This window comes from Rutidosis leptorrhynchoides, chromosome 5 (assembly GCF_046630445.1).
Source record: "Rutidosis leptorrhynchoides isolate AG116_Rl617_1_P2 chromosome 5, CSIRO_AGI_Rlap_v1, whole genome shotgun sequence".
In the NCBI taxonomy this organism is placed as follows: Eukaryota; Viridiplantae; Streptophyta; class Magnoliopsida; order Asterales; family Asteraceae; genus Rutidosis; species Rutidosis leptorrhynchoides.
Window position 1 is genome coordinate 182,678,356 of NC_092337.1, and position 7,286 is coordinate 182,685,641.

The window sequence follows — 7,286 nt, forward strand, 5'->3', positions numbered from 1 at the left end:
TTTGTAGATTAAGTAATTACAAAGGCGATGCAAAAAGAATCAAGTAAAACGGAGCAAAAACGAAGATTCTAGAGCGAAACTGGTGAAAGAAAAGTTATGACCCAGGAAAGCAAGTTACGATCCCTGAAAAACAGCAGACCAAGGGATACGGCTTGCCATCATCCGGGCACACAAAACGGCTTTCCCGGGCATATGGCCTATTATACGGCCTGCCAGACGTATGCCAGTAAAAATTTGCCTATTTAAAGAGACTTTTCGGCTCATTTTTTATACACACTCAATTTGTAATTCAATTCATATTTTCAAGTATTTTTCGGAGGATATCCCGGGGAGTCCCTGCAATTTCGGGCAAATTTCTTCGGCCTTTTCAGGTTTTTATCCGAAATGCTTGTCTTATTAATTAAACATGTATTGTTATCATTTATGTTTAATAATGCGTTTCGATATTGCCATGTTAGCTTAAATAATCAATATATTGCCATGATAGAAGTTTGGGTTAGCGTAGTTATGTTAAATTTGTACGATTACTGTCGTTATACTCAATCTGTGACCCAGATAGATTTATATGCTAGCATTTTTGAGGGTTGACCAACCTAGGTTATGATCAGGACTTGTCCACCCATATGAACTTGGCTACTTTATAGGATTAAGGCCCCTGTTTATACTATACCTGAAGATTCTATAAACTCGGTATGGCCGGAGTTCTCGAGAGGCATCTAATGCACTTTTAGGACACGGAACCTAGGAATTGAGACATGAATGACCTATTATGCCTATTGATTGTTCCAAAGAGACCTCTTAGAAGCAGTTAAGATCTAGTTAGTGCCTTAACTGTGTGACCCAAACCTATTGCATGTTTTTTTTTATTGTTGCTCTAGGATTAAGTTATATCAACTGTTTAGGTATCTATTAGGTTTATATCTGCTTTACTTTCAGTATTTCAACTGTAACGTTGTATAATGTTTAGATTGGTATGATCTCATTAGTATGATGAAATGGTTGTTAGTTCACATTAATGTTTAGTCAACTTTATCCGACGGACTCCTTCCATTTGTGATCAGTGTTCACTCAGCACGACACATTGTTATTCAGTTATCTAAACTGATAAAGAGGGTTAGAATTAGAATTCAACTCACTAATAAGCCTAGTGCTTTACTGAGGATAACTTCCGAGGTATAGTTACCTGTCAATTATAAACCCAAGTAACATACTTTTCACTACTCAACGAGAACCCCGGGAGTCTAGAGATAAGTAAGTCTGTGTAATTGGCTCATCCATCCATTTCTACACTGTTCTAATCATAGCTTTAACATAAACATAATTACCTTTCCCTAACCCAAACCGATATCTTGGTCAACATTTCCCTGATCTGCATACTCCGGATATCCCCCATCACATTTAATTTTCTGCAATTAGGATCATTATCAAAAAACCAACTACTATCTTTTATCTAGGTAATTTAACCAAAGACAATTATTCACTTGATCTTAAATTCGTTAAACCATTCAAAAGTACAATAATAGGTTAACTTACACCTTCTACCTTTGAAAGTTAAAGTAAATTTAGGCCCCGCAAAATATAAATAATAAACCACTGTTCTCCCTCTAGATAGCCGATTCTGATGCCTTACGGCCTAACGACACCGCATAAATAAACTGTCAGTTTCAGTTATATCACCTTCAAACTCCACTTATTGAGTTATTAATGTACAAGACTCAAAAACCCAAAAAACAATATCTCTTGAAGGCACGTTCTGATCTTAACATCATAGTGGGTGACTTTTTTCCTGCAAGAAAACCACACCTGTTATGTTATCCTAACTAGAACACGAACAATATAAACCGAACATGCACCATTGACAAAAAAACGACTAACCATACGAAATTCAAAAGAACAATATGGGATTATCACTGAGGCCTCTTGTGTTCCAAGATGCCAATATCATTGACGGTTTTTATTAGGAGGAGTGGGAGACTCCCCTTATTGGTTCATCTTACTAAGGAATTTTTTATAATTTTTCAAGTGGATAACCTCTTTGGTGGGATTGACGAGTTTTGAAATTATTTTAATTGGTTAGTAAGAGTGATGGTATATGTGAAACCATCCAGTCCATCATTAGCAGTTTCTTCTTGCAACGATGAATTTAAAGGTTCCTTATCTAAATTACCTGATTTTACCCTCAAAAGTTTCTTCTTGGCATTTTTTGAGAGATTTGTTTTGGCCTTTTGAAGCTTGGGATCTGATTCTAAGGACTCAAGATGTTTTAAATTCTCATGAAAGCTATTACATGGATCTTTGCAGTCTGAAGTAGGACAAGAAGTGTAGGTGTGTGACTTGGTAGGGGATATGGTAAGATTTTTGTAAAGTAAAATATCCCATGTAGCATTATGGGAGGAAAAAGGTTGATTAGGGGGGTTGGTTGAAGGATAAAATATGCTTCCACTTTTGTACTTGTTATTTGACTCCTTTACAAAAGCAGGTTCCATTTTATCTTTAAAAAGGCTACCAGTTGAAAATGTATCTTTAAAGTTATTAAAAATTTGAAGTACACTTTCATACATGTCCTTAGAAAAGTCCTCTTCATTAATTGAGGTAGGTAAGTAATCTAATTATTCCCCACTTTTACCACAAGTATCGACAGGATTCAAATATGAATTATCTACCTCATGCATGGAATAACCTGCTGATTCTGTATGCTGGAATTGTTCAACTTGTTCAACATCTCCGGTGCGCTACCGGAGTGAATATGATCCTCTGATAATATCAGTAACTCCGAATTAAAATTAGTGATATCAAAGTCTGAAAACATAGAATCATTATCAGAGTGAGCCTTATCTTCTTCGATCCACACATTATAACATTTTGCATTTTTGAACTTAGTGATTTGGTATTCATGATTTTCGCCAGGATATGAACTCTCTATGAATACGTAGAGAGTTCATATCAAAGTTAAAATTAGCGATATCAAAGTCTGAAAACATAGAATCATTATCAGAGTGAGCCTTATCTTCTTCGATCCACACATTATAACATTTTGCATTTTTGAACTTAGTGATTTGGTATTCATGATTTTCGCCAGGATATGAACTCTCTATGAACACGTAGGAAAAACAAGCTTGGATTTTTTTTATGTGTCACACCATCTACACATAACTTAGTGTCGTATTTCTTTGCAATTGCTATGACGTGATCTACCATACCGCATTCATATGGTAACCCTTGGATTTTTCAACCAAGTAAATTTAGAAAATGTTCCTTTCCTAAATTTAAATATTTTTAGGCACATTTGGTTCATCGTTTAGAGGAGCATCAGATTCCATAGTATTGTCTTTTGGGGACCCAGTAGTTGCGACTGCTGTTTTCGCTACTTGAGGAGCACCAGATTCAATAGGCATATTTCCAGACTTAGCAACTGAGACTGATGTTGTCTCCCCTGTAGCTTATTGGCAACCAGCAGTTGATACGTGGAATAATGCTGCACCAAGAAATGGTTGAGCAATAGATTCCATAACCAGTTTAGTAAATTCATTATTTAAGACTAGGGCAATCTCGTTAAGAAGAGCACCAGATTCTATAACCAATAATACTTTACTAGTGGTTGTGATTATGGCTGTCTCTTTATCAGCTTGTAGATCATCTGATTCGGTTTTTGGCTCGATTTGAGGACCCTCCCCCTCAGTTGTAGCATCACCAGAGGTTGAGGCTGGGTGTGCTTGTTGATCAGTAGGTAAGCATCATAGCATATTAGGGGATAAACCAGGATATGTTTGAACACATTTAAGGGTAATCATCCCTCCCTCTTTTACCACAAATGGCCGAACTAGATCAGTGATTTTGCTGTAATGATCCTTGATGTGCAAAAGTGTGCACTGTTTAAATTGCCTTTTAAAATTTTAAATTTATTTAACCTTTTAATTCACTTTTAACACCCTAACGAGCAACAAGACCCGATCGGATATAGTATTTTATGTTATCGTCCCAAGAGAGCATATATGTGGTTTAAGTTGGTTTATTATATAACTTAGTTCTTATTAAAGAACTAAAGATAGATTTTGATATATTTTTAGGTTATTGAATATTATCTCTTAGAAAAGAGATGTTTGAAGATATGTTTTTAATGAACAAGATAACAAATTCTCAAGAAATAAAAGATAAAGAAACAATTAAAGGAGAAGATTAGTTACAAGAACGAATAACTTCTAAGGGAATCATATTAGGCAAGTTTCATGACTTATATTAACACGGATCAAGATAATACTCATAGACCAACTATTATCCCTAAACAGGTTAACATAAGTGTTGCATATCATTCAATAGGTACGACTAAAAGCATATGCTAGATAAGTGATGTGCAAGGCTAACATCTCAATTTTTAGTGTTCAATTCATCTACATGATACATATTAATTTAATCTTATGATGAGGATTAATTAACATGCAAATAGAGTGACAAATAAATATACTATTAAACATCAAGCAGATCAACTCAAATTACTAGTCAAAAGTTAATCTTTACCCAGTTCTCATGCAATCATTAACCAAACACATCCAAACAGAGGATCTTTGACTAAGCCTAACAATATTAAACTCTATTAAATAAGTGTAATTCAAATTCGACAGATTTATCGCTACCAATGTTGTTTAACTTAATTGCATGCAATCCAATTTAACAAGTTTGATTGTCCAGATCTAAACAAGTAGCATGAATCGAATAATAGATTGTTGGATTAAGTGTTAATCAATCCTAAAATCAAGTTATTTAATCATTAAGCATGGAAAATAAGCATATTAAAACATAGCAGGTTCAAAAAGTTTAGATAATCATCACAAAAACTCAGTTTATATAGATCTGGAAAAAACCAGAAACTACACAAAAGTAAGCACAAAGCCGACGGCTTTGTTCCAGCCAAACCGGCGGCTAGGACTGGTGAAGCCGGCGGCTTCATCTGATTCCCAGATAAAGTTAATTTCATCCACGCAACCGCTATGAACGATTAATTCATAGTGGTAGACGAACAGAGAATAAAAAAGTAAATAAAATGCGATAAAAAGAATAAAATAACAAAGACATGTACCTTAAAGGTAAATTGAAAGATAAATTTGATTGATAACTTGATTACAACTTTGGAACTTTGAATAGAAACCCTAAAACTACGAGTTTTTGATTTTGGTGAAAACCCTAAGAGAAAAAAGAAAAAGTACATCTAAAACTGATAAAAGAGGCCTCTATTTATATTGACTAAGTTCGGTGGCCCAAGCGAGCGGCTTCAGGGTGAAGCCGATGGCTTCAGGGTGAAGCCGACGGCTTCACTTGGTCGGTTACTCCTTCTCCAAGTTTAACTTAATCCGCAAGTTGAAAATGTGTATCTGTCTTTAGCCAAGCTGCGGCTTCATTGTCAAGCCGGCGGCTTCAGTGATCTGCAATCTTTTATGATCTCGTTGCCTTTTTTAACTTTTTCTTGGTCTTTAAGTACACGAAATTGACCTAAGCATGCGGCTTCAGTAGTAAGCCAGCGGTTTCAATGCTATCTCCCAAATTCTAGTGTTTTCTACAATATTTTGGAATGTTATCAGTTTTGCCACCTAAGCCGACGGCTTCAAGCCTTCATGCCGGCGGATTCATCTGTTATTCTGCAACTTTTAACTTTTTTTGTTCCTGTTTAATACATAAATTAAACAAAAATATTAGAAATACATTTTTCCATATTTTTACCCATTTTGGTGTGTTTAAGATTTATAATGGCTTTAAAATATCACGATAAGTCCTTGAAATGTTATCAAAAATCTGTATAATTTAAGAGTTATCAAATTCTCCACACTTAAGCTTTTACTTGTCCTCAAGTAAATTATATGAAGAATTTTAAATAAATCAAGAGATGACCAATAGGTTAGATATTTATGCAAATAACTTTAAATCCTAAGGGAATTTAAGTTCATAAAGAACTTTTATCCTATGACGAGAATGGAATTACGATCAACTCTTCTTTAGGTAAAGTTTCCTTTCTTTTCTACACATTTATATTTCTAAAGAGGAATTTAAATTCTAGTGTATGTGCCTAATAATATATTTAAAGAAAAATGTTAATATAACTTTTTGAGGTTTAGAATCCTTAATTTGGTGTCTTATTTTTACGAAAAAATAAATTAATTAATATATTCATATGATTTAAATTAAGAATCTAATTATATTTAAAATCGTATATATGCTTGTTTATTTATCCACTTTAACTTTTCAAATAGCCAAACACATGCCCTTGTCTATATTAATATTAAAGTGCATAACAGCTGGATGAAGTTTTTATGACAATCATCTACATGAATTTTGGAGTTTAAGTGAAAAAAAAAAACGAATAAGCTTTATACCTTCATTGGCCCATGCTTATTACGCCATATGATAGTGGCTATAAGTTTGCAATCGTTTCACAGTTTTTTAGTATAATTAAAGATATATAATATTGTACAACGAGCTTTTGATATGCCCAAATCGTACGGTTTATTAATGCGGTGTCGCAGGTCACAAGGTGTCGATACGAGCTTATCAACAAAATTTTTAAATTTATATTTTGCTGGGCCTAAATTAATTATTCCTTTCTATGGGTTATGATATCGGCTAAAAAGTCACGTTTTTACCCCGGTATTGAGGCCCAAAAACATTAAATTTCTGAGCTTTATCGTCAAAATACCCGCTTTGTCAGTTAAAATTAAAGATCAAGTGATTACGAAGACGGTGCAAAAAGAATCAAGAGAATCCGAGTTAAAACGAAGATTCTAGAGCGAAAACGGTGAAAGACATGAAACCAAGCTACGATCAAGTAAATCAAGTTACGATCCAGTGAATTCAGCAAACGAGGACAGGCCAAATGGCCTGCCACTATGGAAAACGGCTTGCCAAATGGGCCAAGCAAACGGGCATCAGAAACGGGCCACCAGGCAAACGCCCTCTGCAAACGGCCTACCAAACGGCCTGTCAGCCATTTGCAGGCCAATTTCACTTCTATTTAAAGAGTCTTTGTCTTCTATTTTTACACACAGTTCAATTCACTTTTCTCTCTCTCTTTCTACAATATTAGTCATACTTTCAAGGTCTTCAACTCCATGCGGGAAACCTAGTACCCGAAGAAGAATGCTGAAGATTGTATTAGGAGCGATCTGGAGTTTGAAGTTGTCACTTTTGTATTCAGAACTCGTTTAATCTAGTGGTACTTCTATCCTTTGTCTTTATTTAATGTTTTCGGCTATGATGCTTTGTGATATTGTTTCCATGATTAGCGAGTAGTTATCTTTAGT